The sequence below is a fragment of the Triticum aestivum genome, chromosome 6A (genome assembly GCF_018294505.1).
Source record: "Triticum aestivum cultivar Chinese Spring chromosome 6A, IWGSC CS RefSeq v2.1, whole genome shotgun sequence".
Classification (NCBI taxonomy): Eukaryota; Viridiplantae; Streptophyta; class Magnoliopsida; order Poales; family Poaceae; genus Triticum; species Triticum aestivum.
Window position 1 is genome coordinate 338,206,278 of NC_057809.1, and position 20,100 is coordinate 338,226,377.

Sequence of the window (20,100 nt, forward strand, 5' to 3'; positions counted from 1 at the left end):
GATATCCTTGTTTGTTCCTTGTGGGACTAACCCATGTAGGTATTGAAAGTGCAATTCACTCAAACGGATAGCTCCAAGAGATCTACATCAACATTGAGCATCCACATCTTCAATGTCTACATGAAGTCATCATCGACAAAACCCAAGGTTAGTTCATCCCTCTTAGGGGGATATCACATCTAGGGGGAGCTTTACTCTAAGACTTGAGCTAAAGCAACTCTAAAGGTGTGAACAAAACAATGCTTTATGTAAAAGTGGTAACCCCACTTGAGCTTAAACGATGAGTATGACCTACGATCAAGTGTTCTCACTTGACTCCTAAGTCAATATACTCATATATAGATGACCTAGTCATCGCAAATTGCTTGATAGATGCTAGAATTGGTTGTGCATGCTTTGCCACATATTTCAGTTGCTATCTTATTGTGTGAGCATGCTGATTGCATATTTTACTCATTCGAGGACATCCACTTGTTGTTTTGATTGTTTGGCTTTATCTTCTTTTGCCAAGTGGATGGACAAGAATGCCTAAGAACCTCCTCTAGCTATCTATGCTTTTCTCGTCTCAAACTCTATTCATGCTGCATCACAAAATTTGATTAAGTCAGATTCGAACCACTCTATGTGAGGAGCGCTCGGAGTCCCTGATTCGTCATAGACTCAAACTTCCAAAAGCTCTTTATGAATCTCGGTCTGACCGATACTCCATTTTCGGTCCTACCGAGTTCATTAAGTTGATCTAGGTTTTTGATCTCGGTGCAACCGATTTGAACTTTTCGGTCACACCGAGTTTCAGTAACTGCATGCAGTTATGAATCTCGGTGCCACCGAGTTGTTCCACTCGGTCACACCGACAGGGTCGGACTATATATAGTCACGGGCAGAATTTTGGAAATTTCTCTGAAACCTCCTCGCCCGCGCGATAGCCTGCTCTGCCTTCGTGGTCTCCGGATCATCTCCTCGCCGCCAGCACCCTCCTGTCGCTGGTCTCCACCGCCGTCAACGGGATTCCTGCCCCGCCGTTGCCTCCGTAGCAAGTCCACACCGAACTAGGGTATGGACATGATCTTTGTGCTATTCCTCAATCTGATTCCTAGCACATTGTGATCACATTGTTTCTGGCCACGTTTGGTAATCTTCTATCCAGTCAAAACGCTCATAGATTAGGTTTGATTCGAAAATTCTAGGTTTAGGTTTCCGCCGAAACCATCTCGGACCCACCGAGTTGAAAAACTCGGTCCCACCGATTTGGCTTATGCCATTGCACAAGTGAGACTCGGTCTGACCGAGAATTACTATTGGTGTGACCGACTTTTGAATTCAGTGAAACCCTAGCAGTCTTGGTGCCACCAAACTGTGACTCGGTCCTATCGAGTTCACTAGTTTAGGTTCCAAAACTGCTCCGGTATCACCGAGTTTGAAAATCGGTAGATCCAAGATGCTTTCTGTGGAAAACTAAAACTAAGTTTTTGAATTAATCTTTTGCAAAAATCTCTGCTTTTTGTGATGCTCATCCACTCTATCTCTTCTATAATCTACTCACAGGGTCAGCAGTCAGTTTACAGCATGTCAGACCAGAGTGATAGCCAGAATCTGTCAGAGCAGCAAGTGGTCATGAGTGAGGGCACTAGTCCCTCCAGTTCATCTGATGAAGGCAGCAGGAGCACTCCTAGCAATTTGCCAAAGGCTGCCACACGTCAAAGGAAGAAGAGAACGTCTGATTGTGAAGATGAGGACTATGTGGCAGAGGAAGAGGCCACCTCCAAGAGAGTTGAGCCAGCTCAAGGCTCAAAGCCAGGACTGAAAGTCAAGAGGCCAGCAGGCAGGCAGCCAATGTCAAAGGCTAGAGCTTCAACTGAGAAGCCTGCACCTGCTCCCATTGAGCCCACTGCTGCTGAGAGCAAGAAAAGGAGAGAGAGGGTAAAGAAGACTGTAGCCAAAGTGCTTGGGAGAGCCTCCATCATGGAAGAAGAGGCAGCTGCACCAGCGCCCAAAGCAGCCAAACTTATGGGAGATGCCATAAGGTCAGGTACAGCTGCATCCAAGCCCAAGGAAGCTCCTAAGGCTGCATCTAAGCCTAAGACAGCTCCAAAGAGAAACACACGAAGCATCCCAGCTGCAGAAAAGAACAAGGCCCCAGTGCCTCAAGCTATTGAGGATGAGGAAGAGAATGTCCTTCGGAAGCTCAAGCCCAAGATCCCAGACCACAACGATGCTCATCCTGTGGCTGAGGATATGGAGCTCAGGAGAGACTCAGGGCTCAGGAAATGGAGAGAAGCAGATCCATATGCTTCTAGGAGAAGGACTGCCGTGGATTACAGATTTCACACCAAGGAGCAGCAAGATTTCTATGAGACAGTGCTACTTGAGAAGAAGCCAATCGTATGTGACATGAGATGGGTCGACTGGACCTATATCAAGGAGAATTAAGAGTACTACCCAGGAGTATTTGACAGCTTTAGTGCTTGTGGAGTAGCTGACTTTGTTGGGCTGAAGCTCACAAAGTGGAACGAGGAACTCATCATGCAGTTCTACTCCACAGCTCACTTTTATCCGGATGGAACGATTACATGGATGTCAGAGGGTACAAGGTACCAATCTACAGTGGCTGAGTGGGCACAGATTATCAATGCCCCAGAAGAGCAAGATGAGGACTTGGATATCTATGCCAAGAAGAAAATGGATCATAACTCAATGTCCAACATGTACAAGGAGATCCCCAATGAAGCACTTGACACATTCAAGTTTGGCTCAGTGCATTATCTGCTATCAGGATTGCCTATGATCAACTGGATCCTTAGGCACACTCTACTGCCTAAATCTGGAGATCACAAGATGATCACAGGACACACGGTCAATTTGCTACATGTGTTTGATGTGCCTCAGAAATTCAAGGTCATGAGTCTCATTGTGGAAACCGTTAAGAGGACAGCTGCAGATCAGAAGAGAAGCTGTGGATATGCCCCTTAGATTCAGGAGCTCATCAACTCCAAGATGGGCACGGGCGTATATTTGTTGGATAAGGAACACCTGCCCATCCGTCCAGATTTCGAGGACAATGAAGTTGTGATGACAGAGAATGAGCCATCATCTGCACAAGCATATGCAAAGAAGGAGAAGGTGAAGAAGGAAAAAGCTGCCAGGATGCCTACTCAAGAGGAGGCATCTGACTATTTCTTGAAGACCAAGCAAGAGCAGCTCAGTTACTTGATTGCATCCACGCTGAGAATTGAGCAAAGTTTGGTAAACCTCACTAAAAATCAGCAGAGCCTAGAGAGGATCATCGAACAAAAGTTCTATGACTTGGATGTCAAGGTAACAGAAGGACAGTCTGCAGTGGAGCAGCTCCAGGAGGACATGAATGAGAGGAGAGGCAGGACCACGACTCAAGCATTTTCTAGAGTGCCACGAGGTCCGAGGTCGTCTGCACTGCCAGTTGCTGACACCAGAGCCACTACTTCAGCACCAGCTACGGCCTCAGCTCCAGCGTCTACTTCAGCTCCAACTCCAGCGACTACTTCAACATCTACAGAAGCCTTCATCCTTGGAGTGATCCGGACTCCACCACCACCTGAAGATCAAGCCTGAGCGTCGATTTAGCACTATGCATTTTCTAGGAACTTTTTGGTAACTTGTTGCCAAAGGGGGAGAAGATGTATAGATCATAGGCTTCGAGAGAGAGAGAGAGTGTTGCTTTTCTCTCTTGCTTTATTTGGTGGTTTTTCGAACCTTTTCTGCTTTTGAGTGCTTGATACTATGTCCTTATGCTTGTGAGACATCGATGATCATGTGTTTGATCATAAGCTACACTTAATGTTTGCTTAATGCTTGCTTAAACATTACCATTCTATCTATCGTTTGTGATCATTCACTATTCTTGGTGATGAGTGCATGCATTTCAATCTCATCATTTTGAGCGCTCCACCAAGATGTATGTGACATGGAAGAGTAACCCATGACTCTAACTCTTTGTGCATTTGCAGTCCAAAGCAAATTTTAAATATGCACAAGTTTAGGGGGATCTCTTACTTATCACATACTTCTCAAAGCGACGATATATTTCATGCTTATTATCTTTTGTTGAAGCTTTGATCTATATGTTGTCATCAATTACCAAAAAGGGGGAGATTGAAAGTGCAACTATCCCTAGGTGGTTTTGGTAATTCATAACAACATATAGCTCATTGAGCTAATACTATTCCAAGATAATTATTTCAGGAAAGCTCAATGATTGGCATGGCATGGATGTGAAAGTGGAACCCTCAAAATGCTAAGGACAATGGATTGGCTCAAGCTCAAAAGCTCAAGACTCTTCATTTTATATTTTAGTGATCCAAGATCACATTGAGTCCATAGGAAAAGCCAATACTATTAAGGAGGGATGAGGTGTTGCTTAATGAGCCTCTTGCTTCATGTGCTTAGTGATATGCTCCAAAACCCTCAACTACTTTCCCACATCCACATATGACCTAAACTCTAAGCCAAACTCGGTCCTACCGATTTTTCCTATCCGGCGCCACCGAGTTTCACTTGTCATTAGCCACTGCCAAACCCTAGCAATTCGGTCCTACCGATAAGGATCTCGGTCCCACCGAGATGGGGTTGCAAACTCTCTGTTTCCCTTTCGTAACTTTTCGGTCCCACCGAAAGAGCGAATCGGTCCCACCGAGATTGCAATGTAAACTCAGTGTTTCCCCTTTGTAACTTTTCGGTCTCACCGAGTTCCACTCGGTCCCACCGAAAGAGCAAATCGGTCCCACCGAGTTTGCCTGACCAACTCTCTGGTTAGCTAATTACCAAATTCGGTCTCACCGAGTTTGTGTAATCGGTCTCACCGAGATTACGTTATGCCCAAACCCTAACCGAATCGGTCCCACCGAGTTGCATGTCAGTCCCACCGAAATTCCTAACGGTCACTAGGTTTACTATTTCGGTCAGACCGAGTTTATATTCGGTCCCACCGAGATTGGAAAACTGTGTAACGGTTGGATTTTGTGTGGAGGCTATATATACCCCTCCACCTCTTTCTCGTTCAGTGAGAGAGCCATCAGAACACACACATCATTCCAACTCATTTGTTCTGAGAGAGAACCACCTACTCATGTGTTGAGATCAAGACATTCCATTCCTACCATATGAATCTTGATCCCTAGCCTTCCCAAGTTGCTTTCCACTCAAATCTTCTTTCCACCAAATCCAAATCCTATGAGAGAGAGTTGAGTGTTGGGGAGACTATCATTTGAAGCACAAGAGCAAGGAGTTCATTACCTACACACCATTTGTTACTTCTTGGAGAGTGGTGTCTCCTAGATTGGCTAGGTGTCACTTGGGAGCCTCCGACAAGATTGTGGAGTTGAACCAAGGAGTTTGTAAGGGCAAGGAGATCGCCTACTTCGTGAAGATCTACCGCTAGTGAGGCAAGTCCTTCGTGGGCGATGGCCATGGTGGGATAGACAAGGTTGCTTCTTCGTGGACCCTTTGTGGGTGGTTGCTTCTTCGTGGACCCTTCGTGGGTGGAGCCCTCCGTGGACTCGCGCAACCGTTGCCCTTGGGTGGAGCCCTGTGTGGACTCGCGCAACCGTTACCCTTCGTGGGTTGAAGTCTCCATCAACGTGGATGTAGGATAGCACCACCTATCCGAACCACGGGAAAAACATCCGTGTCTCCAATAGCGTTTGAATTCTCCAAACCCTTCCCTTTATATTCTTGCAAGTTGCATGCTTTACTTTCCGCTGCCAATATACTCTTTGCATGCTTGCTTGAATTGTGTGATGATTGCTTGACTTGTCCTAAAATAGCTAAAATCTGCCAAGAACTAAAATTGGGAAAAGGTTAAGTTTTTATTTGGTCAAGTAGTCTAATCACCCCCCCTCTAGACATACTTTCGATCCTACAAGTGGTATCAGAGCTTTGGTCTCCATTTGCTTGATCTCCATAGCTTTTGGTGGTCATAGCCTTGGTTTCACAACCTAGGAGAGTATGGCGTCTAGCGAGGGAAATTATCACCGTAGAGGTCCTTACTTTGATGGTACTAATTTTGCTAGTTGGAAGCATAAAATGAAAATGCATATTCTTGGACATAACCCCGCTGTTTGGGCTATTGTGTGTGTTGGTTTGCAAGGTGACTTCTTTGATGGGAGAGAACCAAACCGTGAAGCTACCGCGGATGAGTTGAAGATGTTGCAATACAATGCTCAAGCTTGTGATATTCTCTTCAACGGATTATGCCCCGAAGAATTCAACAAAATCAGCCGCCTTGAGAATGCAAAGGAAATTTGGGACACTTTGATTGATATGCACGAAGGTACCGACTCCGTCAAGGAATCCAAGTTGGATGTGCTTCAAAGCCAACTTGACAAGTTCAAGATGAAGGATGGTGAAGGTGTCGCTGAAATGTACTCTAGGCTTGCTCTCATCACAAATGAGATTGCCGGCTTAGGAAGTGAAGAGATGACCGATAGATTCATCATCAAGAAGATCCTAAGAGCCTTGGATGGAAAATATGATACCGTGTGCACATTGATCCAAATGATGCCCAATTACAAAGATCTCAAGCCAACGGAAGTGATTGGAAGAATTGTTGCTCATGAGATGTCACTTAAGGATAAAGAGGAACTTCACAACAAGTCAAGTGGTGCCTATAAAGCCTCATGTGAAGCCCCTACATCATCAAGTGAGAAACAAGACTTCAATGAAGAATTGAGCTTAATGGTGAAGAACTTCAACAAGTTCTACAAGAGTAGAAGCAAAGATAGAAGCTCCAAGTCAAGGTCCTACAATGACAAAAGATCTTCTAGTCGAGAGAGAAACTGCTACAATTGTGGAAGACCCGGACACTATTCCAACGAGTGTACGGCTCCCTACAAGAGAAGAGAAGATTCTCCAAAAAGAAGAAGCAAAGGATCACCACCAAGAGAGAGAAGGAGTAGAGATGATCGTTATGAACGAAGATACTCACGGAGAAGCAAGGATTCGGAAAGGAAGGAAAAATCATCAAGGAGCTACACAAGACGAAGACATCAAGCTCATGTTGGTGAATGGGTATCCGGCTCCGACTCCGACAGCCACTCCGAGAGAAGTTATCACTCCGACTCCGAAGATACTCAAGATGAAGGTGTTGCCGGTCTAGCACTTGTGTCAACCAACTCCTATGACATATTTGACTCACCAAATGAAGGAATTGGAAGATGCTTCATGGCCAAAGGTCCTAAGGTAACACACCCCGAGTATGTTGATTTCGATAGTGATGAAGATGACTTGTTAGGTGATGATTTGCTTGGTGACAACTCTAGTGATGAATACTATGATGAAAGACCAATTAATCATGCTAATCAAGATAAAACGAATGACAATGATAAGGAGAAGATTGAGGCTCTAACTAAAGAACTAAAAACTCTTAAGTTAGCTCATGACACTATCTTCGAAGATCATCGAGAACTTTTAAGAGCTCATGAGAAGCTACGCTTTGAAAAGCTCAATCTTGAGCAAGAGCATGAGTTCTTAAAGGCAATCAATGATGATCTCCGCAAGAAAAGTTCTTCTTACATTGCCAAGCGTTTACTCTTATCCACTTACATGCCTCAAGTCAAATCTAACAAGAAAGATTCTTCCGCTAGTAGTAACAATGATCATGCTAAATCCAATATTGTTGCTTCTAGTAGTTCTCTTGATTCCACTAATGATTCTCTTAGCCAAGTTACACTTGAGCAAGAAAATAGCTTATTGAAGGGAATTATAGAGAAAGGAGTGTACAAAAGCCTTGCCGGGAGTAAGCAATTCGAGGAAATTGTGCGCAAGCAAGGAATGCACCGGAAGAATCAAGGTATTGGTTTTGAACGAAAGTTCAATGCCAATGGAGTTGAATGGGAAGAAGATCAATACCCCAAGACAAAGTTTGTCCCTCAACAAGAGAAGTATACTTTTTCAAGGGGACACAAGCTCAAGATGATCTTCCACCACAAGACTACGAGCAAAAAGGCAAGGACAAGCTTCAAGAGGAAATTGATGCATTTGAAGAAGCTCCTAAGACCTTAGTCAAGTGGATTCCCAAGACTACCTCAAGTTCCACTTCATCAAGTACGACTACAACTCCAAGGATTCCCATCAAGATGATGTGGATCCAAAAGAAGAAGAACTAGAGAGTTCTTGAGGGTGACTCCGCCAACATACTTCACTCTTATCATTTTGGCAAGAACAAGTGCAATCAACTTCCACATCTTGCACTAGTTCAAGGAGTCACAAACCCTCTTGTTGGTAAGACAAGGGACAAGGTAACCTAAAAGTTTTCATGGACATCATCTTTTGTGTGCATCACTCTATGTCTATGGATATCCTTGTTTGTTCCTTGTGGGACTAACCCATGTAGGTATTGAAAGTGCAATTCACTCAAATGGATAGCTCCAAGAGATCTACATCAACATTGAGCATCCACATCTTCAATGTCTACATGAAGTCATCATCGACAAAACCCAAGGTTAGTTCATCCCTCTTAGGGGGGATATCACATCTAGGGGGAGCTTTACTCTAAGACTTGAGCTAAAGCAACTCTAAAGATGTGAACAAAACAATGCTTTATGTAAAAGTGGTAACCCCACTTGAGCTTAAACGATGAGTATGACCTACGATCAAGTGTTCTCACTTGACTCCTAAGTCAATATACTCATATATAGATGACCTAGTCATCGCAAATTGCTTGATAGATGCTAGAATTGGTTGTGCATGCTTTGCCACATATTTCATTTGCTATCTTATTGTGTGAGCATGCTGATTGCATATTTTACTCATTCGAGGACATCCACTTGTTGTTTTGATTGTTCGGCTTTATCTTCTTTTGCCAAGTGGATGGACAAGAATGCCTAAGAACCTCCTCTAGCTATCTATGCTTTTCTCGTCTCAAACTCTATTCATGCTGCATCACAAAATTTGATCAAGTCAGATTCGAACCACTCTGTGTGAGGAGCGCTCGGAGTCCCCGATTCGTCATAGACTCAAACTTCCAAAACCTCTTTATGAATCTCGGTCTGACCGATACTCCATTTTCGGTCCTACCGAGTTCATTAAGTTGATCTAGGTTTTCGATCTCGGTGCAACCGATTTGAACTTTTCGGTCACACCGAGTTGCAATAACTGCACACAGTTTTGAATCTCGGTGCCACCGAGTTGTTCCACTCGGTCACACCGACAGGGTCGGGCTATATATAGTCACGGGCAGAATTTTGGAAATTTCTCCGAAACCTCCTCGCCCGCGCGATAGCCTGCTCTGCCTTCGTGGTCTCTGGATCGTCTCCTCGCCGCCAGCAGCCCCCTGTCGCTGGTCTTCGCCGCCATCAATCGGATTCCTGCCCCGCCGTTGCCGCCGTAGCAAGTCCACGCCGAACTAGGGTATGGACTTGATCTTTGTGCTATTCCTCAATCTGATTCCTAGCACATTGTGATCATCATTGATTCTTGGCCACGTTTGAAATCTTCTATCCAGTCAAAACGCTCGTAGATTAGGTTTGATTCGAAAATTCTAGGTTTAGGTTTCCGCCGAAACCATCTCGGACCCACCGAGTTGAAAAACTCGGTCCCACCGATCTGGCTTATGCCATTGCACAAGTGAGACTCGGTCTGACCGAGAATTACTTATCGGTGCGACCGATTTTGAATTCAGTGAAACCCTAGCAGTCTTGGTGCCACCGAACTGTGACTCGGTCCTACCGAGTTCACTAGTTTAGGTTCCAAAACTGCTTCGGTATCACCGAGTTTGAAAATTGGTAGATCCGAGATGCTTTCTGTGGAAAACTAAAACTAAGTTTTTGAATTAATATTTTGCAAAAATCTCTGATTTTTGTGATGCTCATCCACTCTATCTCTTCTATAATCTATTCACAGGGTCAGCAGTCAGTTTACAGCATGTCAGACCAGAGTGATAGCCAGAATCTGTCAGAGCAGCAAGTGGTCATGAGTGAGGGCACTAGTCCCTCCAGTTCATCTAATGAAGGCAGCAGGAGCACTCCTAGCAATTTGCCAAAGGCTGCCACACGTCAAAGGAAGAAGAGAACGTCTGATTCTGAAGATGAGGACTATGTGGCAGAGGAAGAGGCCACCTCCAAGAGAGTTGAGCCAGCTCAAGGCTCAAAGCCAGGACTGAAAGTCAAGAGGCCAGCAGGCAGGCAGCCAATGTCAAAGGCTAGAGCTTCAACTGAGAAGCCTGCACCTGCTCCCATTGAGCCCACTGCTGCTGAGAGCAAGAAAAGGAAAGAGAGGGTAAAGAAGACTGTAGCCAAAGTGCTTGGGAGAGCCTCCATCATGGTAGAAGAGGAGGAGGAAGAAGAGGCAGCTGCACCAGCGCCCAAGGCAGCCAAACTTATGGGAGATGCCATAAGGTCAGGGACAGCTGCATCCAAGCCCAAGGAAGCTCCTAAGGCTGCATCTAAGCCTAAGACAGCTCCAAAGAGAAACACACGAAGCATCCCAGCTGCAGAAAAGAACAAGGCCCCAGTGCCTGAGACTGTTGCTGAGGATGAGGAAGAGAATGTCCTTCGGAAGCTCAAGCCCAAGATCCCAGACCACAACGATGCTCATCCTGTGGCTGAGGATATGAAGCTCAGGAGAGACTCAGGGCTCAGGAAATGGAGAGAAGCAGATCCATATGCTTCTAGGAGAAGGACTGCCGTGGATTACAGATTTCACACCAAGGAGCAGCAAGATTTCTATGAGACAGTGCTACTTGACAAGAAGCCAATCGTATGTGACATGAGATGGGTCGACTGGACCTATATCAAGGAGAATGAAGAGTACTACCCAGGAGTATTTGACAGCTTTAGTGCTTATGGAGTAGCTGACTTTGTTGGGCAGAAGCTCACAAAGTGGAACGAGGAACTTATCATGCAGTTCTACTCCACAGCTCACTTTTATCCGGATGGAAGGATTACATGGATGTCAGAGGGTACAAGGTACCAATCTACAGTGGCTGAGTGGGCACAGATTATCAATGCCCCAAAAGAGCAAGATGAGGACTTGGATATCTATGCCAAGAAGAAAATGGATCATAACTCAATGTCCAACATGTACAAGGAGATCCCCAATGAAGCACTTGACACATTCAAGTTTGGCTTAGTGCATTATCTGCTCTCAGGATTGCCTACAATCAACTGGATCCTTAGGCACACTCTACTGCCCAAATCTGGAGATCACAAGATGATCAGAGGTCACGCAATCAATTTGCTTCATGTTTTGACGTGCCTCAAAAATTCAAAGTTATGAGCCTCATAGTGGAAACGATCAAAAGGACTGCGGCAGATCAGAAGAGGAGCTGTGGATATGCCCCTCAGATTCAGGAGCTCATCAACTCCAAGATGGGCACGGGCGTATATTTGTTGGATAAGGAACACCTGCCCATCCGTCCAGATTTCGAGGACAATGAAGTTGTGATGACAGAGAATGAGCCATCGTCTGCACAAGCATTTGCAAAGAAGGAGAAGGCGAAGAAGGAAAAAGCTGCCAGGATGCCTACTCAAGAGGAGGCATCTGACTATTTCTTGAAGACCAAGCAAGAGCAGCTCAGTTACTTGATTGCATCCACGCTGAGAATTGAGCAAAGTTTGGCAAACCTCACTAAAAATCAGCAGAGCCTAGAGAGGATCATGGAACAGAAGTTCTATGACTTGGATGTCAAGGTAACAGAAGTACAGTCTGCAGTGGAGCAGCTCCAGGAGGACATTAATGAGAGGAGAGGCAGGACCACGACTCAAGCATTTTCTAGAGTGCCACGAGGCCCGAGGTCGTCTGCATTGCCAGTTGCTGACACCAGAGCCACTACTTCAGCACCAGCTACGGCCTCAGCTCCAGCGTCTACTTCAGCTCCAACTCCAGCGACTACTTCAACATCTACAGAAGCCTTCGTCCTTGGAGTGATCCGGACTCCACCACCACCTGAAGATCAAGCCTGAGCGTCGATTTAGCACTATGCATTTTCTAGGAACTTTTTGGTAACTTGTTGCCAAAGGGGGAGAAGATGTATAGATCATAGGCTTCGAGAGAGAGTGTGTTGCTTTTCTCTCTTGCTTTATTTGGTGGTTTTTCAAACCTTTTCTGCTTTTGAGTGCTTGATACTACGTCCTTATGCTTGTGAGACATCGATGATCATGTGTTTGATCATAAGCTACACTTAATGTTTGCTTAATGCTTGCTTAAATATTATCATTCTATCTATCGTTTGTGATCATTCACTATTCTTGGTGATGAGTGCATGTATTTCAATCTTATCATTTTGAGCGCTCCACCAAGATGTATGTGACATGGAAGAGTAACCCATGACTCTAACTCTTTGTGCATTTGCAGTCCAAAGCAAATTTTAAATATGCACAAATTTAGGGGGAGCTCTTACTTATCACATACTTCTCAAAGCGACGATATATTTCATGCTTATTATCTTTTGTCGAAGCTTTGATCTATATGTTGTCATCAATTACCAAAAAGGGGGAGATTGAAAGTGCAACTATCCCTAGGTGGTTTTGGTAATTCATAACAACATATAGCTCATTGAGCTAATACTATTCCAAGATAATTATTTCAGGAAAGCTCAATGATTGGCATGGCATGGATGTGAAAGTGGAACCCTCAAAATGCTAAGGACAATGGATTGGCTCAAGCTCAAAAGCTCAAGACTCTTCATTTTATATTTTAGTGATCCAAGATCACATTGAGTCCATAGGAAAAGCCAATACTATTAAGGAGGGATGAGGTGTTGCTTAATGAGCCTCTTGCTTCATGTGCTTAGTGATATGCTCCAAAACCCTCAACTACTTTCCCACATCCACATATGACCTAAACTCTAAGCCAAACTCGGTCCTACCGATTTTTCCTATCCGGCGCCACCGAGTTTCACTTGTCATTAGCCACTGCCAAACCCTAGCAATTCGGTTCTACCGATAAGGATCTCGGTCCCACCGAGATGGGGTTGCAAACTCTCTGTTTCCCTTTCATAACTTTTCGGTCCCACCGAAAGAGCGAATCGGTCCCACCGAGATTGCAATGTAAACTCAGTGTTTCCCCTTTGTAACTTTTCGGTCTCACCGAGTTCCACTCGGTCTCACCGAAAGAGCAAATCGGTCCCACCGAGTTTGCCTGACCAACTCTCTGGTTAGCTAATTACCAAATTCGGTCTCACCGAGTTTGTGTAATCGGTCTCACCGAGATTACGTTATGCCCAAACCCTAACCGAATCGGTCCCACCGAGTTGCATGTCAGTCCCACCGAAATTCCTAACGGTCACTAGGTTTACTATTTCGGTCAGACCGAGTTTATTTATTCGGTCCCACCGAGATTGGAAACTGTGTAACGGTTGGATTTTGTGTGGAGGCTATATATACCCCTCCACCTCTTTCTCATTCAGTGAGAGAGCCATCAGAACACACACATCATTCCAACTCATTTGTTCTGAGAGAGAACCACCTACTCATGTGTTGAGATCAAGACATTCCATTCCTACCATATGAATCTTGATCTCTAGCCTTCCCAAGTTGCTTTCCACTCAAATCTTCTTTCCACCAAATCCAAATCCTATGAGAGAGAGTTGAGTGTTGGGGAGACTATCATTTGAAGCACAAGAGCAAGGAGTTCATTACCTACACACCATTTGTTACTTCTTGGAGAGTGGTGTCTCCTAGATTGGCTAGGTGTCACTTGGGAGCCTCCGACAAGATTGTGGAGTTGAACCAAGGAGTTTGTAAGGGCAAGGAGATCGCCTACTTCGTGAAGATCTACCGCTAGTGAGGCAAGTCCTTCGTGGGCGATGGCCATGGTGGGATAGACAAGGTTGCTTCTTCGTGGACCCTTTGTGGGTGGTTGCTTCTTCGTGGACCCTTCGTGGGTGGAGCCCTCCATGGACTCGCGCAACCGTTGCCCTTGGGTGGAGCCCTGTGTGGACTCGCACAACCGTTACCCTTCGTGGGTTGAAGTCTCCATCAACGTGGATGTAGGATAGCACCACCTATCCGAACCACAGGAAAAACATCCGTGTCTCCAATAGCGTTTGAATTCTCCAAACCCTTCCCTTTATATTCTTGCAAGTTGCATGCTTTACTTTCCGCTGCCAATATACTCTTTGCATGCTTGCTTGAATTGTGTGATGATTACTTGACTTGTCCTAAAATAGCTAAAATCTGCCAAGAACTAAAATTGGGAAAAGGTTAAGTTTTTATTTGGTCAAGTAGTCTAATCACCCCCCTCTAGACATACTTTCGATCCTACAATATCTTATATGCATGATTGCTTATAGCCTCATATTTCTTCTCCAATATTTGGGTTTTGGTTGGCCAACTTGATCTATTTATCTTGCAATGGGAAGAGGTGCTTTGTAGTGGGTTCGATCTTACGGTGCTTGATTCCAGTGACAGAAGGGGAACTGACATGTATGTACCATTGACATACAAATTTACTTGGAATGGCAGGTAGATGCCGTATATAGGAAGGTATGGTGGACTCATATGGAATAACTTTTGGAGTTTATGGAATTGGATGCACAAGCAGTATTCCCGCTTAGTACAAGTGAAGGCTAGAAAGAGACTAGGAAGCGACCAGCTAGAGAGCGACAATAGTCATGAACATGCATTAAAATTAATCAACACTGAATGCAAGCATGAGTAGGATATAATTCACCATGAACATAAGTACCGTGGAGGCTATGTTGATTTTGTTTCAACTACATGTGTGAACATGTGCCAAGTCAAGCCACACGAATCGTTCAAAGGAGGATACCACCCTATCATACCACATCACAACCATTTTAATAGCATGTTGGCACACATGATCCATTATAAACTCCTAGCAAATTAAGCATGGCATGAGCAACTATAATCTCTAATTGTCATTGCAAACATGTTTCATTCATAATAGGCTGAATCAGGAATGATGAACTAATCATATTTACAAAAACAAGAGAGGTCGAGTTCATACCAGCTTCTCTCATCTCAATCAGTCCATCATATATCGTCATTATTGCCTTTCACTTGCACAACCGAATAGTGTGGATAATAATAATAGTGCATGTGCATTGGACTAAGCTGGAATCTGCAAGCATTCAATTCAAGGGAGAAGACAAGGTAATATGGGCTCTTTGTTAGATCAACAATAATGCATATGAGAGCCCCAACATTTTCATCATGGTCTTCTCCTCTCGACCCCAAAAGAACAAGAAATAAATAAAACTATTTACACGGGAAAGCTCCCAACAAGCAAAAGAAGAACAAGAAATCTTTTTGGGTTTTCTTTTTAATTACTACTGCTACAAGCATGGAAAGTAAAAAAGCTAAAAGCTACAACTAATTTTTTTTGGTTTTTCTTAAGGTTTTTCAAACACACAAGAAAGCTTAAGCTAGAAAATAAACTAGCATGGATTATACAATGAAAAAGTATGAGCACCGACAACTGGCATGAGTGTGTGAACATGAATGTAATGTCGGTGAGAAATATGTACTCCCCCAAGCTTAGGCTTTTGGCCTAAGTTGGTCTATGCCCATGGATCATAGTTGTAGCTGGGGTCGTACTGGGATGCAGCGGCAATTGCCTCATGAGCTACAGCTTGGAGGCGGGCTGCCTCCGTCCTCCTCTCGTACTCATTCGCCTCCTCCCTGGTTATAACATATCTTCCTTTTGTCTGAAAATCAAAGAAAGCAGGAGCAGGGAGAACAACATGGACGGTGCGCCATCTGTCAAAGATTAGTCGGTACTGGAGGAACTGATCGTTCCTCTCAACAAACTGATAATGAACCATAGCATTATAATCTAGATAAGTAGGAGGCAACTCAATATCATCCCCACGTATGGGTATACCAAGGAAGTTAGCTACACGAGTTGCATAAATTTCACCAAACAAATCTCCAGTTAAACCATTAAGATGCAACCTACGTGCAACAATAGCCCCCAAATTGTATTGTTTATCTCCTAATATAGCACTCTTGAGAACACTAAGATCAGGAACACACATGTGGCATGCCTCATCCTTACCATTAATGCATCTACACACGAAGAGAGCAAAATAATGTATGGCAGGAAAATGAATGCTCCCTATGGTAGCTTGTGTTATTTATCTAGATTCCCCCATAGTGATACTAGCAAGAAATTCTTTAAATTAAGATTTGCGAGGTTCACTAGCACTACCCCACTGCGGGAGCTTACAAGCAGTATTAAAATCTTCTAAGTCCATGGTATAAGATTTATCATAAAGATCAAATAAGACATTGTGAGAATTGCGCGAGTATGTAAATTTAAACCTTCTCACGAATGAATTAGTCAAATAGAGGTATTGTCGGCACTTATCTGACTCGAAGCTCTCAAGATCAGTGTTACACACATATGCGTCAAATTCTTCCTTGATGCCTGCCTAGATCATGAAATCCTCTGACGGCCATTCACAAGGCCGCACTTGAGCCTCCCTTGGTAGTTCATTGTCCGGCTTGCGTATTGCGGGCCTTGGGCCTTGCTTCCTTGAGGAACCACCTTCGTACATTCTCCTAAACATATTTTGTCGGTGTACTAGATTAGGGGTACCCTAGTACCCCGAACTTGTGCACGAACAGTTGCAGCACCCTGCGGCAAAGGCTTGCCGGGTGATCGCCAAGATCCCCCAAGGTTCCCTTGGAGCCATCCAAGAACAAAGTATTTAAGCTAAGGAGACAAGACCCCGGCAAGAGGAGCTTGCCGGGAAGGCCAACCAAGGCGCTCTAAGGAACTTGCCGCGACGCGCCACGCGCTCCGGCAAGGCAGCAAGGCCCCGGCAAGAGGAGCTTGCCGGGAAGGCTAAACAAGGTACACCGAGGCCCGGTGAGCGACAAGCTTCCAGACCCGACAAGATAACAACAGCGGCAAGGCGCTTGCCGCGGCAGGCGGCCACTCTGCGTCCGCGCTCTAGCGCATCCACCAACGTGTCGCTCTGGGGGCCTCTTCGGGCGTGCGTGGCGGGAGGCTGTGCAGTCAGCGGTGTGCAGTGGCATGCGAAGCTGACAAGATCGCCATCGTGGCGAACAGGTGGCGCCCCTAACGGTCCTTTTCTGCACTGTTCGGGCGACTCAGACGGGCATTTAATGCCCTTGTCCCCTGCCGTCAGGGTTAGGTAGGGTGCACAGTACAAGCAACTGTATCAACTACCTCGCTTTTACGTTTTTACCCTCCTCTGCGTTGCCACCTGTCGGTGACCCCTTTAGCGTATAAAAGGAGGCCCATGCGCAACGTAGAGGGGGTTCGGCTCATAGGATCGAAGCCCAGACGTTGCCTTCGATTCCATCCGTAGCCCAGAGAACATCACACTCTCACTTGGGGAGCAAGAACACCAGATAATAGCAACCAGACAAGCAGCAGTAGGAGTGTTATCTCTCCGGAGAGCTCCGAAGCTGGGTAAACTGCTCGTGTGCTTCGCCTCGATCTGCTCTTCGTGCGATCTCCGCCCCCCGCCGAACCGAAAGGGGCCCGGTCCACCGGCCCCATAGGTGTTCGTGGATCAGTTTCCCTGACATCTTTGGCGCGCCAGGTAGGGGGCGTCGACATGGCATGAACCTGATCCGGCGTTCACACGAGCTAGATCCTTATTCCCTTCATCAACATGCCACCGAAGAAGAAGACTTCGGCGGCGGCCGCTCCATCCACGTCACTTCCGCCACCGTTGGGGCAAACGAGTGGTGGGATGGACGCCGGCGGAAGAAAGAACGTCAACGAGGAAGCCCATGATCCCGCCAGGTCCAAGAACAAGGCTGCACAAACCTCGGCGACTGTACATGTTCCACGCCACTCTTAGGAGACGCAAGATCAACAGCGTCATGGCACTAGCAGTGCCATACGCATGATAGCCCAAGACAAAGCTAGTGGATCTCGGAGCGCTCAAGACCAGCATGCACGCCAGCGTGCTGGCACGAGCGGGGCACGGTCGCCTGGACGGGATACTGCTCCTCCTAACATAGTTAGAAGTCCGAGCACGTCCCGTTCCTCGCGCCGTCCGCCACTGCCACCCACCACCCTAGCAAAAGCCTTGGCACGAGCTCAACTTCTCTTAGATTACCCTCTGACATCAGACAAGATCGACGAATGGAGAGCCACCATTCAGAGTCTCATCGGCTACACCAACGGCGACACTCCACGGCGGCCGAGCGCGTCGCCGCCGCGGCAGGACCGCCGGACGCGAGCTGGTGGCGACGAAATGGGCGGAGGCGCAACTACCATGCAATCACCGCCCCGAAGGCCAAGATCGCCGACTCGCCGGATCCACCTCGACAGCGACTCCACTGCATCGTCGGATCCACGAGCTCGTCGCGATCAGCGCCAAGTTCTTCATGATCGACAACAAGAAGATGCTCGAACCCGCATCGAGCGCCAAAGAGAAGCGCGACGTCAATCCGACGAGCGCGCTGGGCCCTCTGTTGGCATGCATGCGCCAGGGGAACCAGGCGATCTGCCGTACGCGGTAGGTTGTCCTGCGTTCACTCGTGAGCTGCGGCAAGTCCAGTGGCCCAGTACAAAGAACTTTAAGCCAGACGTACCGGAGAAGTACGACGGCAAGACGCATCCGTCAGAGTTCCTCAGCATCTACACCATTGCGGTGCAAGCTGCCGGGGGACGAGACGACAAGATCCTTGCCAACTACTTCCCACTGGTGCTCAAGCCCAATGTCAGATCCTGGCTCATGCACTTGCCGGACAACTCCATATCCTCTTGGGCTAATCTGTACCATCAGTTTGTCGGCGCCTTTACAGGCGGACACAAAGCCTCATGGCCAGGAGAGTGATCTTCATCTGCTCGCCCAGAAGGAAGGGGAGCCCCTGCGCAAGTACATTCAGAGATTCAGTAGTGTGCAGCACAACATCCCAGACGTCCACCCTGCCGCGGTGATCAGCGCGTTCCATCAGAACGTGCAGAACCGCAGGATGAGGGAGGAAATGGCGATGTGCAAGATCAGGGACGTTAGTGAGTTATATGCACTGGCCGACAAGTGCGCGCGTGCTGAGGAAGGGAGGAGACTCCCCGGAGAAAATATAGGAGCAGGGGGATCTGACAGTGAAGATGCTGCCCCAACAAGGAAAAATCGGCGGCGGAACAACAGAAGGAGGAAAGGCAAAGAAGTGCTAGTTGTTGAGTAGACCGGCAATGGTGGCGGCGCCAAGGAAGCCAAAGCTGGTGACTCCGGCAAGGAGGTTGCCGCGGAGGTGGCGGTCGCCGACAAGCAGGATGGCACCAATAAGCAGTATTGCAAGATTCACCGCACCAAGGTCCATGATCTTCAGAACTGTAAGAGAGTCGAGCAGCTTGTTGAGCAACAGAAAGCTGAATACGAGCGGCGCGATAAAGAGAAGGCCCAGGAAGGAGCTGGTGGATCCGGCAAGAAACGTCCCGGCCGAGGAGGACGCCGCGGCAAGGCCAAGCAGCGGCAAGGAGACAGACCTCCTCGCGGCCGCGACAAGGATGAAGATGACGGCGATGATGAAGATATGGACGATGAGGAGACTGATGAGCAGGAGTTCCAGAAAGCCACAGAGGTCCTGTGCGTTGACGGTGGTACTTCTCTGCATGCCTCGCACCGCCAGCTCAAGCAGTGGGTGCGGGAAGTTAATGCCGCAGAACCACCCGTCGAGTCACGCAAGCCTCTGAAATGGTCCGGCACGCCTATCATCTTTGATATTGAGGACCACCCGGATCGCATAACTGCGGTCGGGTGCTTGCCGATGTTGGTTTCACCAACAATCCGCAACCTCAAGGTCACTAAGATGCTAGTTGACGGGGGGCCGGCTTGAATCTGATCTCCTCCGCGGTGCTTCAGAAGCTCCAGATCCCTGACAGCGAGCTCGAAGAGACCGGCACATTTCAAGGAATCAACCCGGGAAGGAGCAAGCCAAAGGGAAAGATCACGTTGCCGGTAACATTTGGCAGTGAGCTGAACTTCAGGACTGAGAGGTCACGTTTGACGTTGCCGACATTCCATTACCTTATAATGGAATCCTTGGCCGTCCGGCACTCGCCAAGTTCATGGCAGCCTCTCACTATGCGTACAACGTACTGAAAATGCCAGGCCCAATAAGTGTCATCTCTGTCCCTGGCGACAAGAAGGATGCTCTTATTTGTGCCGACAAGATC